This window comes from Sapajus apella, unplaced genomic scaffold (genome assembly GCF_009761245.1).
Source record: "Sapajus apella isolate SASKATOON/1434 unplaced genomic scaffold, GSC_monkey_1.0 scaffold119, whole genome shotgun sequence".
Classification (NCBI taxonomy): Eukaryota; Metazoa; Chordata; class Mammalia; order Primates; family Cebidae; genus Sapajus; species Sapajus apella.
In genome coordinates, this window is record NW_022437059.1 from 4,048,715 (window position 1) to 4,064,839 (window position 16,125).

The window sequence follows — 16,125 nt, forward strand, 5'->3', positions numbered from 1 at the left end:
GGGACTTGGGTACCTGAAATGATGATTCTGCATTTTTCATGTTGTCTTGGTGCTGAGTCACTTGCTTACCTATACTACTGGAGGAGGGGATGAGGAAAGGCAGAGTTTGGGCAGAGGAGAAAGAAAGTGTGTTTTACTGTTCTTCGTCTTTGAACAACGCAGCAAAGGTGGCTCTGTCCTCATCTTTGGACAGTTTGGAATGAACCATCAAAAGGGGTGAGATTAGGTCTCAGGAAAAAAATTTTCATCAGGGAGGAGCAAAAATTCCCAAACAAGTGAGGAACAGAGGCTGGGAGTCTCCTTCTCTGGGATTCCTAAATCACAGGGTGAGAGCAGGTGCCAGGACTGGAAACTGAGGAGGCTGAGATGTTGAAAAGGCCTTGGCCTGCTTAGGAAGAGGTATGTGAAGATGCTTTTGAAGTGATACTACTCTAAGTGGAGGGTTGCACGGCAGTAACACTAATGATAATTGAATGCTGCTTTCATTTACTTCAGGGCGAACATGGACTTCCCACAGCCCAGGCTTTTACAGTGGGAGGTCACTCTTGTGGGGTCAGATATACAACAACTCTAACTGGTTTCTTGGCATACTGGGAGGCAGAAACGCCCCAAACCTGTCGGGTATTTTGTGAGACCCTACAATCTCTGTGTGGCACCTTCAGCTCGAAAGTATCTGAAACTCCTGGGATGGACAGCCTGCCTGCTTGGGGTTGGGGATCCAACCGGCCAAGGCATTTTTCCTCCTGAAGGTTTCCTGGGAGAGGGCCCCCTCTCCTCCGCCATCCAAACTCCCAGGCGCCCTCGTCGTCTCCTCCTCCCCTTCTCCCCCAGGGCAGGGTTCCCTTTGTAATTAAACCCAACACTCAAACCAGAGGGGAGGGAAAATGTGTTAATGAGGGAGCGTCCCAGACTGACTGGGGCGGTCGCTGCTCGCAGCTAGAACTTCAAGTAATTAAATTATTTTTGGAAGGAGGGGATATGGTGGGGATGGTGTCAGGGAAATCCCCGTATGCATGGGAAGAAGCGTGCGTCCCTCGCCACTAATTAAAATCAGGAATGACTCTCCCTTCTCGCACCCCTAGGGGGAAAAAAATCAATCTTCCCAGGTCCCAGATTCCTGTGGATTTCGTGTAGCCGGGTCTGTGGCCCTAAAGAAGAGAATATGGCCAGCCCCGGGGCTCTGCGGGGCTTCGTCTCCGACAGGAGGGTTCGAAAGACAGCCTCAGGGGGGACTGCAGGCTGGGCCAAGGCCACGAATCGAGGCGTTCCCCTGTCCACCGTTCGGGACCCGGGTAGCAGCCCCGCCGCGGATTCCCAGGACCGGGGAGGGCCGCCGGGCATCTGGAGGCGCAGGGCCGGGGGAGCGGCGACTCGGGGAAGAGCGGGGCCGCAGACAATGGACGCGGCGGTAGGAGGGGCGGCGGCTGCGGGAACAGCCGGGAGGCGGCACCCGGGAGCTCGCGCTCCCCCGCCCCCTGCACCCCCCACCCTCGTCCCCTCCCCCTCCGCCCCCTCCCCCCTCCGCCGCCGGCTCCCGATCTGATTCCTGATCCCTGATTCCTTGGTCCTGGGTCCCGCCATGGGAGCCTGAGCGCCCCCTATTCCCCCCTGGCCCCCAGCCCCCGGGGCCTTGAGGGGGAAGAGGCAGCGGTCTGGGACGGAGCCGGGGGTGACCAGACTCAAGAGCCCCCCCAACACCTCTCATCGCCCGCGCCGCCTGTCCGGGAGCGCCGAGTTCGGAGCGACCCGGAGCGCTGCGGATACAAAGGCGACGGGCCGAGCGCGGCGCCCGCGGAGCCCACCCGGCAGTTCGCAGCGGCGGGTGAGTGCCGGGCCGCGGGGGCGCGGGCAAAGTTTGAAAAAAAAAAAAAAAGGGAAGAGAGAGAAAAAAAGAAACGGAAAAGGAGGAAAATCATGCAAAGGGCCAGGGGGTGCCCGACCCCAGAGCGAGCAGGGAGGCTTATGGGGGAGGGGGGCTGGGCTCCGGGCAACCCCCTTCCGGTCCGCTTCCCCACGGCGCAGCGGAGTGTACCCCCAACTTTGGGGAGGGGAAGGGGCTCGTGGAGAGGGGGCGGAGCCCAGGCCTGGAGAGCCGGGGACTTTCCTGGGCCCGGGCGGGGGCCTTAATGATCCCCAGGGGAGCGGGTTGAAGCCTGAGACTGGGAGCTTGTGTTGGAGGTGGGGGGACAGGCGTGGAAGGATCGGAGTCTGGAGGTATTGGAAGCCAAGGGTGTTTTGGGGTGCATACACCCCTCAGGACCGTGGGGAGGGACGGAGGCAGGTATGAGTTTAGGGTGTAGAGTGGAGTCAGGGGGGCGGGCTGCGCAGAGTAGATAGGGTGTGTGTACCGCTCGAGGATGGGGCTGGCTGTGGTAGACTGTGTATAGGGGTCGAGGCGACAGGCGGTGGCATCCCTCTCCCCGCTCGTATTTACCCATTTAGGGGACTGTGGGCTCTGCGTTAGTGAGTTTTGAAGCGTTGGTGGAGGATCCGTGTGGATGATTCTTTGTTTTGGTGTGTATGCACGCCTTGACGTGCTGCAGGTTCCTGCAGGTGGGCCCCTGGCTTAGATGTGTAGGTGTGTTTCTGTGGTTGAGTGTGTGTGCAGCCGGGAAGCGGCTGGCCATACATCTGCGGTGTGTTTGGATATGTATTTGTATGTACACTTAGGGGAAGGCTCTAATATGTGTGTGTACTGGGAGAAGGGTTTATGGGAAAGAGGTGTGTAGGTACCGAGGAAGGTGGGTGTGTAAGAGCAGAATGGAGTGTATGTGGATAGGTGTGTGTGCACCTGTGTACTGGGAAGGGGTGTGAGTGAATCTGTGTTCTCTTGTGTGTAAACCTGTGTTGTTGGGTAGGTATCAGTGTGTGTGTGCCTGCCTTAGCTGATATGTGTGTTTCTGAGTGTGTGTCGGGGCACCTCTTGTCTCTGCAGGCAGATTTTCCTGGCAAAAATCCCAAAAGGAAGGCTGTGTGCAGGATTTTGAGACTTCTTGGATGGCCTGGCCTGGGTTCAGGGATAGTGCCTTAAATATCTCAGACCTATGGGTGGGAGGGAATGGGCTGTCTTATGAAGTGCCTGTTTTTGGGGGATGGGGTTTTCAGGAAGAGGGCGTGTGTTATGGGGAATAGGGAACAAGGGATCTGCTTGTAGTCCTAGAGGAATTTGGAAGATTGGCTGGGTCGGGGAGAAGAATAAGAGGAACTTCCTCCCCCATCATCATAGGCTGGGTTCCAGCACTTGGAGAGGCTAGGGATTCCCAGCCTTAGTTAAAGGCCTCAGCCCACAGTTCTCTTGGAAAGCCGGCTCAGAGTTTGGTGCTTCAGTGCCTTCTAACTCTGCCCTGACTCCAGATCCCAAAGTTCCTGAGGAGTCTTGGGATTTTGGTGTGGGATGGAAACAAGAGGAGGAAGCATGTCTGGAAGGGAGAGACCTGGTGGGGAACAGCTTGGGTTCCCTGTCCATGGGGTTTAGAAGGTGGCCTAGGGTGTTTTTTCAGGAGTTTCTGCAAGTGAGGCTGTGTGGTTTATTACACAGTTTCCCTCTTCCCTGGTGAGAAGCATGATTGAGATGGAGCTGTGGGTGTGGCGTCAGGGCTGAGTGTCTGTGTGTGGGGAGAAAGGCAGGTCCCCATCGCCGGCTGTACTCCTAGTCTCAGGCTATGCTCATCATCACTATAGTGTGGTGGGAAGTCAGTGACCATCCAGGAAGCGAATGTCTCTCTCCACCAAGAAGCCACAACTCCCTTCTTTCCCTGTCTTCTCTCATCCTTTCTCTTTGGGGTGTAGGGAAGGGGTTGCTCACCTCCTTCTTTAGGATACTAGCCTTCTCCCATTGCACACTCTTGCAGTGGTCTTTTTGCTGCCAGTGGCTGGGTTGAGGCACCCAGTTTTTAGAACTGAGGTGAGATTGTACATGCCCATTAGGGTCCCTGGGCAATTGCAATTGGAATGTTAGAGTCTCTAATGGGCATGTGCAGTTGAAATGTTTCCTCTTTAGTCCCCAGGGCTCCCTACCTTCCCTAAGGCCTGGAGATAGGAGTAGCGCAAGGTTAGAGAATGTTGGGACCAGGAATGGGGCACAGTAGGAAAAGACCCTTCTTTTTTTTAATGGATCATTCCCCCAAACCCAACGCCTGTCTGATTGGGCTCCCAGGGCTAGCAAGGCTCTTGCATCCAAGATGGTGTGCCCTGGCTCTCTGGGGTACCTTGTTTGCTCTGTATACACTCATCACATGCATGATATATTGTACTGGTGGGTTCTGTCTTCCAAAGAGGAGGAATTGCGGTCAGATAATAGGAAATGCCATTTCTAAAAGTACTTCCGGATTGGGAGTCAGTGGCCACCTTGGCCCCTCCTCACCCATTGTCTTGCTCTTGGCTTCTATTTCCTTTAGTTCTTCTGGGGCAGGCCTCTCTGGTATGTTTGCCTCTTCCCCTGATCCTTTTAGGTCTGATCCCCCTTCCCTGGGCCTAGAGCAGGACAGTCTTCTCTGCTCTTCTGGTTTCTGGGTCCTTCTGGTTAGCAGGGAGGGAACCTGGCTAACAGAAGCTTTGGTGGGGAAAAGGAAGAGATCTTCTGATTCCCTCCGAGTTTTAGCGACTCCAGTCTTACTTTTTCCCTCGAGTGTTCCTCACACTGTGAGGCCAGAGAAAGGAGTCAGAGTTGGTTGGAATTAGTACTTAACAGTGGTGTGATCTCGGCAAGTAATAAGCCCCATTCCCTAGCCTCTTAGGCACCTCTTACCAGGCACATCCTCCAAGCCCAGACTGAACCCTTCCACAAGGAATCCCTGGTCCCCCTCCCAAGTAGCTTTCTTCCCTGGTTTGCTTTTAAATTCTGGCTTTGCCACTTTCTAATTCTGTGACATCAGACAAAACTGGTAGCTTTTTGAAGCCTCACCTGTAAAATGGAATTAGTAATAGGCCCTATCTCTTGAGTTTATGCGGATTAAATGAAATAATAGAGCATGTTGCACAGTGGCTGGCACATAGTAAATGTTAGCTGGGGGGTTCGGATTCTGAGGGATGATTATTGTTTGTTTGTTTGTTTGTTTTGAGATGGAGTCTCGCTTTGTCACCCAGGCTGGAGTGCAGTGGCATGATTTTGGCTCACTGCAACCTCCACCTCCTGGGTTCAAACAATCATCCTGCCTCAGCTTCCCGAGTAGCTGGGATTACAGGTGCCTGCCACCATGCCCAGTTAATTTTTGTATTTTTAGTAGAGACGGGGTTTCACCACATTGGCCAGGCTGGTCTCAAACTCCTGACCTTGTGATCCACCTGCCTTTGCCTCCCAAAGTGTTAGGATTACAGGAGTGAGCCACCGCGCCCGGCCAGGGATGATGATTGTTAAGGGAGAGAGGTCAGGGTCGGGACAGGAGAACTAGGCTTTGGTTCTGTTCTTCCTCTGGCCGACCACATTAGGCACTCTCTCCTGTCTGTCAGGCGCTGTGTGAAGCACAGGGGATGGAGGGAGGAATAAGACGTTTTTCCAGGGGAGACATGTGAAAACGTGTTGATTCACTGCAGCCCAGTGAGTGCTGTGTGGAGGTGTGTTCAGGAGACCACTGGAGCATAGAGGAAGGGTGCTTGGCCCTGGCCTGAGGTGCCAGGGAAGGTTCCTGGAGGAGATGCCCCCTTAGCTGGATTAAAAAAAAATTAAGGTGAAATTCACATAATAGGAAATAAACCATTTTAAAGTGAACAGTGGATTTAGTACATTCACAGTGCTATGCAACAACCACCTCTGTCTAGTCCCAAAACGTCTGCACCTTCCCGAAAGAAAACCCATACGCCTGAAGCCAGTTGCTCCCCATTTCCCCTAATCCCAGCCCCTGGCAACCACCAGGCTGCATCTGTCTCCATGGAGGTGCCTATTCTAGATATTTCATACAAATGGAATCATAGAAGGTGTGACCTTTTGAATCTGGCTTTCTTCCCTTAGCATAACGTTTTCCAGGTTAATTCACTTGGTAGCATGTAGCATGTATTAGTACCTCATTCTCTTTTATAGCCGAGTATTCTTCTCTCTGTGGAGAGACTTTAGCTGGTTAAAAGGTGAGCGAGGCCAGCAGTGAGGGTCTGAGGAGGGCACTGCTGGTGGAGGCTGAGCGTGAGCAAAAGGTACACAGGGTGTTTGGTATTCCTGCACCTTGAAGTGTGAAGTGGGGATTCGGCCTTAGTTTCTCTGTCTATAAAACAAAGCTTATCATCCCTTTCCTGCTTTTCCTATGGGGTTGGTAGGGTTGGAGGTATCAGGGGAGAGGAGAGGCTAGGGTATTGCTGCCTCTTCTCAGGGTCTGGGCTGGGGATAGGGCTTTTAAAACTTGCTCTTTCCTGGGCAGCTCCCTCCTATATGCATCAACTCTCATCCCTGGGGGAAGCCATCTCCCTGTTCACTGGCATCAGCTTCCCCTCTCTCTGAATTGACCTGAAATTGCCCCTTTTACCCTCCACAGGTGGGCAACCCTGTGCATGATGAGATTTTGGCAGCAGAGGTGAAGGAAAGGCCTGGGAGTAAGTCCTGCGCTGTACCCTGCGGCGGCCCGCCCCTTCTTTATTTTGTCTCTTGGTGATGTGGCTGGGGCCGCCTTTCTCTCACCTTCTCTGTCGTGGTCTGGATAAAACTGCGGTGGGCCAGGGGGAGTTTTGCATTCCTTGCTTCTACCTTGCTTGGTACAGAGCAGGAGGCAGGGCCCTCTATGGTAGGGCCCTTTGGAAATGAGGTTTTGCTGTGCTTTGTCGGATGCCCCTGGCAAGGTTGGTAATTACAGACATGACAGCTGGGAACTGGTTTGGGAGAAGCAGGCTTGGAATCAGCAGAGCTGAGGATATCCTGGTAATCAGGGTGGGGCAGAGAGAGGGGAGAGTGGGAAGAAATTGGGGGCTGGGTAGGGTAGGAGGCTTGGGGGCCCCTTCCCCTGCCACTCCACACACAGCTGGGCCTAGAGCTAGAGGAGAGTGGGAGGTGATTGGAACCCAGATCTGCCTCACTGTAAGGCAGGAAGGAGAGGAGGAAAGGCGGGGGATCCATGGGCCTCTGAAGAAAGCAGCAGAGAGGGGGAAGAGGCGTTTTGGTTACTCTCTCAGGCAGTACCTGGATTACCTGGATGTGGTCTAATTTCGAGCAGGGCCAAGCCTGAGCCTAAAGGTGCTTCCATCTTATTCTGGAGTCTTTCTCCTTACAGTGAGGCTGTGGGAGCAGAAAGTGGAGGGGATTGGCTGTGCACCCACTAAAGGAGAAAAGGTGGGAACTTTTTTTTGAGCTCTATCATGTGCCAGTCTGTAATATTCTGTATACATTATTTTGCTGGAAACTCTTAACCTTCTGAAGCACGCACTATTATCTCCATTTTACAGTTAAGAAAACTGAGGTTTGGAAAAGGGGAGCGACTCACCTGAGATTACATAGCTCATAAAAGGCTCTGCCAGGTCTCTCTGACTTAAGTGCTCTTCCTTTTCCCAAAGTCTCTTCACCTTCCCCTACTCTCATTTCAGTTAGGTCTGATTGCTCATTATTGCCTTTAATCTTGAGTTTGAGTAATTCCCCTCTGTTTTCTGAAAAGCAGACATGAGTCCAATGTCAGCCTGAGGAGTAGAGAAGCCTACCCTCGAGGTGGGAGTCAGAGAACCACCTCATCTCCAGGAGGAGCACCTTGGTGTCATGAGCCTCGGGCGGGGCTGGCATCTGAGCAGAAACCTCTCCTGGGGCAGGTCTCTTTCTCCTTGCTGGACCATGATTTTGGGTGGGGGCTGGAGAAGGGAGTGACTGTAGGCTCTGACCACCATGGCCTGTGGGGTCTTGGGAGGAGCCTGGTCCTTATTGTCTACAGGGTTTTCTCACAGCCCCTAACAATGTCTTTCAGACCCCTGTTTTCATCAGAGCGCTCTTGGCTCCTTTAGCCTTGTCAGAGAGAGAGGGTGTGTTTATGTGTGGGTCTGGCAAGGGGGTCTTTGTTTTTTTTTTTTTTTTTTTTTTTTTGAGAGAGATTTTCGTTTTTTGCCCGGGCGGGGTGCAAGGGCACGATCTTGGCTCACTACAACCTCTACTTCCCTGCCTCAGCCTCCCAAGTAGCTGGGATTACAGCCATGTGCCACCATGCCTGCCTAAGTCTGTATTTTTAGTAGAGATGGGGTTTCACCATGTTGGTCAGGCTGTTCTTGAACTCCTGACCTCAGGTGATCCACCCACTGGGCCTCCCAAAGTGCTGGGATTACAGGTATAAGCCACCATGCCTGGCCCAGGGGCTATGGTTTCTTAGGGTAAGTCGGGTTTAGATAGGAACAGGTGCCAAGCCCGGGGTGTGAATGCAGTCACTTAAAAAACAACAGAGTGTGAACAAAAACATGCATTTTTGTCTCCTGCTTTACTTCAGGAATGGAAGTGGTAGATACAGGGGATGGGGGAGTTGAGAATTCTCAGAAAAGAGTGAGACTCTGGTGGGGCGGCGGTCAAGATGGTGGAGGCGGGTGGGTACTTGGGCCTTTCAGTTGGCTCTGCTTTTCTAGATAAGAACCGGCCAAGTTGCCAGGTCCAAGGCCCTGGGCTGAGGCAAGAGGAGGCTCTTGGGGTGGGGATACCCAACCCTGCCACCCTCACCCCCAGTCACATTGCATCTCACACCCTGAGGCCCACTCTACTGCTTTCCCACAATCCAGCCTTCGCTGACAGTGTCCACATATGTTCTTCCTGCACACTCCATCCTCACAGCTCAGCTCTCCCCATCCACAGCAAGCCCAAGGTTGGCTAACTTTCCCTTCCCAACGAGCTGCTTTCCACCTCTTTACACTCCAGGGCAGGGGCTGGGTGAGCAGGCTTTGAAGGTCTTTTGGGGCCAGGGACAGTTGGGGTCTACCTCTGGCAGCAGGCTGTGAAGAGGGGGGCATTTGTTTTTTTGTTTTGTGTTTTTTTGAGAAGGAGTCTTGCTCTGTCGCCAGGCTGGAGTGCAGTGGCGAGATCTCAGCTCACTGCAACCTCCGATCTCCTAGGTTCAAGCTATTCCCCTGCCTCAGCCTCCTGAGTAGCTGGGACTACAGGCACGTGCCACCACTCTCAGCTAATATTTTATATTTCAGTAGAGATGGGGTTTCACCATGTTGGCCAGGATGGTCTCGATCTCCTGACCTCATGATCCACCTGCCTCGGCCTCCCAAAGTGCTGGGATTACAGGCATGAGCCACTATGCCTGGCCTAAGGGGGGCATTTGTTTTTGGAGTGCACAGGAAGCTGGCTTATGGGTCAGCACAGCTCACCCACCTCCCATGGTCCACTCTGTCTCTGAAGACACCTCAAGCTGCCTGCTTTCCTTCTTGGTTCTTCCACAGCTCATCTGGTGGGCAGGTAAGGGCCAGTTCTCTGCCTAGGCCAGGGGAGGAAGCAGCTAAAAGCCTGGTGGTGGAAATTATGGGTCCTGCCCATCGGTAGAAATTAAATGGAGCATCCAGAAGCCCCGGTTACCTTCCCACCAGCTTAGTGTCCCATCTCCCCACCGGGCCCTACCTGGGACAGATGCCAGGGGGATTAGTCACCCTTTCTCCTGCAGCCTTTCCACCCCCAGTGTTCTCTTCAACACTGACTAGGAATGGGTTTGGGGAAGGCTACGGAATGGGGTGTTATGGGACATGTATGTGCACACGGGTGTGCTTTTGTGAGCTGTGTTGGGGGGCAGGAACCTTCTGGGAGCTGGGATGGGGGTGGGGGTGCTGGACAGACAGCGGAGCAGGTCTCTACAGAACCTGCCTAGCCAGGGTGGGTGGAGCTGGGTGGGGCAGGCAGGAGCAATTCCAGGTTTCAGAGGGGGAACGGAGTGTGGGGGAGTGTGTGTGTGTGTCGGTGTTTCTGTGTATCTGTGGGTTTAGAGGTCCCCAGCCTCACCCCCGGCCTTAGAGTGAAGGAAATTAAGGAAGTAGGTGGAGAGAGGCTTGGTTCTGGCTTCCCCAACTGCTTTTGAATTAGAATGCAAGCTCAGGTATCCGGGCCGGGAGCCCAGTAGGTGGGCCCTTCCCCTGCGCTGCGCCCTGCACTGGGGTCTGCGGGTGAGGAGCTGCTCTGGAAGCCTGGATTCCTGGATGACCCCAGCATGGCCAGGGGCCCACCCCTCTTCTGCCTCTCAGCCCAGGGAGGAGGAGAGTCCTGCTCCCACCCTGGGGCTATGAGATGGTGAGCTCATGTCTGGGGCTGTCCTGGGAGAATGCCTGCTTAACAGGGCGGGGGTGGGGCACCTGGTGCCAGCTCCTGGGCTCCCTGGTCTGCCCCTCCCACCCCTCGGCCCACTGAGATCCAGCTGTTCTCTCTGGCCTCCTGAGCAGCACTGTCACCCAAGGACACCCTTTTTCACGGTATAGGAATGAGGGGCGGGACAAAATCTCCATCCCGTTTCTGGTCCAGGGCTGGATCTGGTCCTTGCCCACTCTGTACCTTAGTCTTTTTGGTGATAGTGAAAGCCCAGCGTCTCCGATGGGTGGCTCGCCCACAGCCCAAGGCCGTATGGAGATGAAGGAACATCAAGGTTCTTAGGAGTGGCAGATGGGTGGGTGCACGAACCACCGCTTTGGGAGGTAGAGGTTCTTTGGTCCTGGCTGTGTTAGCTGAAGCCTGTCTAGTCTCTGTTTGTCTCTGGTGAGAAGAGGGGGCAGCCCAGAGTCAGCAAATCTCTCCTGTCGTGGTCCTCTTGCAGTTGTGACTGCTCAAAGAACCAGCATCCAGGACAGTCTCCTGGTGAAACCTGGTCTGACCCCAGGAGGCGCACCCCTCAAAGTCAGTGTTAGTACGATTTTCCAACAAGGAGAGGAGGCCGGAAATGGGCTGCCGTAGAAGTGCCCGCCATGGGCTAGTCACCGTTTTTCTCTGGGTCCTGCTTTTTAGCTGTAAAATTTGGGGTTGTCCCTCTAAGGCCCCTTTCAGCTTGGTGCTGGAACCTGCTGAGAAGAGTGTGGTTCGGTCAGCTGTGTCCCCCTGAAGGGGAAAGGGAAAGGGGCAGGGGCGTCGGGGGAATGACATGGGCATAGTCAGAGGTTCGGTACCTTCCTCTCCTCTGTGGAAGCCGTGTTGGGTGTCTGCATTTTCAGCCCACACTCATCAATTTCAGCCCTGCACCAGGGCCTGACAGCGATGCCTGGGTTAAGCACATCAGTGAAAGTCAGGAGAGGAGTATGACAAGGAGGAAAACCGAGCAAGGCTCTGAAGTGGGACAGCTGTCTCCAGCCTCTGCTCTGCCCTGCACTGGCCATAGGCCTTGGCGAGATGCTCTGGCAGCACAGACAGCTAGCTCCTGGGATCCTGAGCTGGGAGGTTGGATCCTGGGCTTAGTTCTTGCCACCTCCATGGACGAAGGTGGCCATCAGCACTTTGAGTGGAACCTGTCTTGATATCCTTGGATCTTGGCACTAGGGTTGGCTGCAGTGGGAAAGGGGTGTAGAGCATATGCAGTAAGACCCAGGCTCCCGTGTAGGAATCAGGGACCTTTAGTGAGTGGGGGCCTGCAGAGGACTCTTCAGGCAGGGTCTGATGCGGTACTCAGGCCCTTCCCTAGTCCCTGACTGTGGAGAGGAAAATGGTCCTATCAGAGATCTCTGCTCCTGTGAGGAGAACCTGAGGTTTCTTGTCCTCTTTCCCATCATCTTCCCATCTGGCTGGAAGTCTTTTAAAAAACAAACCCAAGTGCCCTCCGCAGCTTGGCTGGCCGGGTGCTTCCAGCCCTGTCCTCAGTGGAGAGGAGGAACAAAAGGTGCCCTTTTTAGGTGAGTGTTTGTGCTCTGTCCCGGCCCCCTTTTCTCCCGTCGCCGAGTCTCAGCTCTTTCTCTCAGCCCTGTCTTCATCTGTGCTCTGTCTCATTACCCCACCCCAGGTGTAAAGTAGCTGGGACTGGGCTGCGGGGTGGGCCTGGGCCAGAGCAGTGGCAGAAGGTGGCACCTGCAGCCGTCTGCATCTGGTCATCGGTCCTCAGCACGCGCCACACATGGGGGTGCTGGCATCTGTGTTCAACACCTTGTCCACTTGAGCTGCCTACTTTGAGTGAGAAATGGGAAAGGGTTGGTCCGTCCTGGTCTGTGTTTTGGCCAACAGCCACCCCCCTCACACACACACACACGCGCGCGCGCGCACACACACACACACACACACACACAGAGACACACTCACACAACTCTAGGGCCCTGCTCCCTCTGCCTGTTGCCAGGTTCTGAGTGTATTTTTTCCAGAGGCCTCCAATTGTTTCCTGGAGAAACCTGATCCTGGAGCTCAGACAAAAGCTGGGGCCGCCAGAGGAGAAACCTCATTCTCTCCCCCTCTGTCCCTATCACCCCCACCTCCATAACCTCCCTCCCTTTGGATGCTGGGTATGGGTTCCAGGACCTGGCTGCCATCACCTAGGCAACAGGGGGCTTTTGTTGCCATGGTGATCAATGTGGGAGAAGCTGGGCAGCCAGGACAAAAGCCCCCACATTACACCTCCCCCCCCAACCCAGCTACCCCCAATCCCCTTGGGATGATACCGAGACACATTCCATTAATTTTATTTCTGAAAGGCCTTTGGAGGGGAAAAGGGTCTCCTTTTTGTAACGGGCTCTGTCTTCTCTCCCTCTCTCCTCCCTGGCCTCCTTTTAACCCCGGATAATCCATGGTTAGTTTGAGCAGGGGACTGAGTACATGTATTTGTGTCTTGGGAAGTGAGGGGCAAGGTGAAAGGCAGTGGGGCACGTTCCTTTAAAACAGCTTCCCCCTTCCCCAGACTGGGGCAGCTGCCTGTCCTGCGCGGAGTCTGGACTTCCCTCCCCGCCTCGTCATCCCTCTTGACGTTTCCACTTGTTGATCTCATCCAGCGATCCCCTCCCCCCATCTCTTTCCTGGGAACGCTGCCCACCCGGGAGACCCTCCAAACCCCTGATTCCTGAGACTGATTAAATGACGAGAACTTCTTCCCTTCTCTTTACTCCCCTCCCCTTTCTCCTCCCAGGACCCCAGCAGCAGTGCTTGGATTAGTTCCCTGGGGTACTTGAAGACACAGCAGGCAAGGGTCTCAGAAATTGGGTTCATTTTTGGCCCCTGTGTTTGGTAGGGAGGAGAGAAGTGTGTTTTGGTGCTTTTTGGGCACTCTGACTTGGGTTGGCAGGCCAGGGGAGCAGGGTTTATGTTGAGTCTTTAATGAGTAGCAGGGGATGAAGATGGGGGCACCAGGCTGGGCAGCTCAGAACTAAAGGATGGGAGGGGACTGGCACCCTCGACTGGTTTGAACTTTATCTATAGGGGAAAGGCAATGGCATCAGTTTACCTCCTGGGTGTGTCTGAAGTGCTGGTTCTGGTTGGTGTGTGTGTGTGTGTTTGTGCATGTGTGAATGTGTATGAGACTTCTTTATTTAGTCGTACTAACAGCAGGGTTTATTTATACCACCTCCTCCCTAGTTTCAGAGGAAGTGTCTGGGGATTGGAGTATGAGTGATCCTGGAGCTAAAACTTTTTAATCGCTTAACTAATCACTAGCTAAACCATTTATAAAAGCACTTCTTTCACCCTCGTGACCCTTACAGCCACCCCACGAAAGAGGCATCACTTTCCCTGTTTTACTAATGAGCTTACTAGGCCATAAGCACAGACGCGTTAATAACTTGCACATGGTCACACAGCTAGTCTGCGGAAGAGTTAGGTTTCGAACACAGATCTTGGCTCTTCTGGCTGTTGGCTTTGGCAGATGGTGGGTATTCAGGAGGATGAGGAGATGGACAGCCTGGGATTCAGTGTGTGTGTCTAGACACTGGTCTGTGGCAGTGTTTACTTCTCCACCCCCTTCTCTACCGCCATGTCACTCTGTGACCCACTTGTTGTCTTTGAGCCTCCTGACAAAATTTAGTTTTTAAGAGGAGGACTAGAAAGAATAGGCTGGCTTTGGGAGGCCGGGGTGGGCAGATCACGAGGTCAAGAGATCGAGACCATCCTGGCCAACATGGTGAAACCCTGTCTCTACTAAAAATACAAAAAATTAGCTGGGGGTGGTGGCGTGCGCCTGTAGTCCCTGCTACTTGGGAGGCTGAGGCAGGAGAATTGCCTGAACCTGGGAGGCGGAGATTGCGGTGAGCCGAGGTTGCACCACTGAACTCCAGCCTGGCGCCTGGTGACGGAGTGAGACTCTGTCTCAAAAAAAAAAAAAAAAAAAGAAAGAATAGGCTGGAACCGCATCAAGAGAAATGCAGGTGAGATGTCTAACTATACAGAGGAACAGGCCAGTAGAATAGGCCCTCAGGGGAGCGGGTAGATGAACACAACATGTGTTTTTCAGATAGGGGGATAAATAAGGGTCGTTTTTGTTGCAAAGGTTTGTGGAAAGGCTTATGGTTGGGTTAAGGTATTATGTCTCTGTCATCTAAGTGTGTCCTTATCACACATGTGCTTTGACATGGGGATACTGACAAGTATAACTAATCCTATGGAGGATTGCCTCTATAGAACTCTGTTAAGAGGATCAATGAATAGATTTCACATTGATTTCATCTCCCTACAGTCATTATAGTTTCCCTGAGAGCCAGAGAGGCATACAGTCGTGGTTGTTTTGGTCAGTGATGGACTGCATATATGATGGTGGTCCCATAAAATCATACTATTGTATTTTTACTGTACGTTTTCTATGTTTAGATACACAAGTACTTAGCAATGTGTTGCAGTTGGCTACAGTGTTCAGTACAGTAACATGCTGTACAGATTTGTAGCCTGGGAGCAATAGACTATACCATGTAGGATATGTATGTAGTAGGCAATACCGTCAAGGCTTGTGCAGGTGTTCCCAGGATGCAGTTGCCTAATGTCACAGTTCTCAGAGAGTATTCCTGTGGCTAAGCGAGGCATGAATGTGCCCATTTACTAGGTTGCTATCAGTCCCTTGCTCTGCGCCCATGGGAGGGGAGATGGATATAAATATGTATCAATCATATTGCTTATTCTCAAATTACTAATGGTTTAGAGTAGTTGGAATAAAGGTAACTATACAAAGCAAAATCCATTTTAGTTCTTTTTTTTTTTTTAGACGAAGTCTTGCTTTGTTGCCCAGGCTGGAGTACAGTGGCATGGTCTCGGCTCACTCCAACCTCTCTCCCGGGTTCAAGCAATTCTCTGCTTCAGCCTCCCAAGTAGCAGGGATTACAGGCGCCTGCCACCACACCTGGCTAATTTATGTATTTTTAGTAGAGACAGCGTTTCACCATCTTGGCCAGGCTGGTCCTGAACTCCTGATCTCGTGATCCACCCACCTCGACCTCCCAAAGTGCTGGGATTACAGGCTGGAAACTGAACTAATTGTCTTCCCTCACAAGGCTGCTACTTCCCCAGTCTTCCCTGCCCTACCGATGGCGTTACCATTTGCTGCCTCGCTCAGGCCAGGGATTCTTGATGCTCCCTTCCCGCTCATTAGGTCCTACTGATCTGACCACCGCATAAGTCTCAGACGTGACTATTACTCACTCTTCCGTGGCTCTACCCTTAGTCAAGCCTGTACCACTGCAGTCGCCTCCTTACTGTTCTCCCTGTTTCTGCTTTTCCCTCTTTTCAATCCACATCTGCCTAGCTAAAATCCTTCCAAGTTCTCCTGTGGCCTTAGAATAAAATGAAGCTCAGGCTCTTCATCTGGTCCCTGGCTGTCTCTGTAGAGCCACCTTCTAGTGCCCACACTCTTCCTCAACTCTGGGCCTGCTGGCCTTTTTTGGTTCTTTAAATACAACAAGCTCTTTCCTGCCTTTGGCCTTCACACATGTGATTCTTGTGCTCCATGGGCTTTTTCCTGCACCCTTTGCGTGGTTAATTCCTGTTTCTTCAGGCCCCTGCTGAGGTGTCATTTTCTCAGAGACTTTCTAGAACCGCTCAATTTAAAGTAGCTCTTACTCCACATGGTGTCTCTGAGTTTCCTGTTCACCCTTCCATCATGACTGCAACTGGTTGTTTATATTTACCTGCTTGCTTGTTTGGTGTGGCCCTTCCCTGCTAGACTGTGAACTCAGGGTCTGTCACACCACTTTACACCTAGCAGAATGCATGGTTCATAGAAGGTGTGCAAACAAGATTTGGTGAGATAATGACTGACGGTAGCAAGTAAGTGCTCACAGCCTGGTGAGGACTGTCGGTGGCTCACTGCCTGGTGAGGA

At 52.9% G+C, this 16,125-nt stretch overlaps 1 protein-coding gene across 2 annotated transcripts in view; it reads left to right on the plus strand.

Annotated features, from left to right (window-relative positions):
* Nucleotides 1-1,520: 1,520 nt before the first annotated feature.
* Nucleotides 1,521-16,125, plus strand: part of VANGL2 (VANGL planar cell polarity protein 2) — a 28,170-nt gene continuing 13,565 nt past the window's right edge. Inside the window, exon 1 of one of the 2 annotated variants that reach the window (XM_032260790.1) lies at nucleotides 1,521-1,822. The gene's annotated coding sequence lies outside the window, so the exon portion shown is untranslated. Of the gene's footprint in view, nucleotides 1,823-9,200; nucleotides 9,344-16,125 lie in introns of those variants that run through there. The other variant, XM_032260791.1, reaches the window with a different exon arrangement.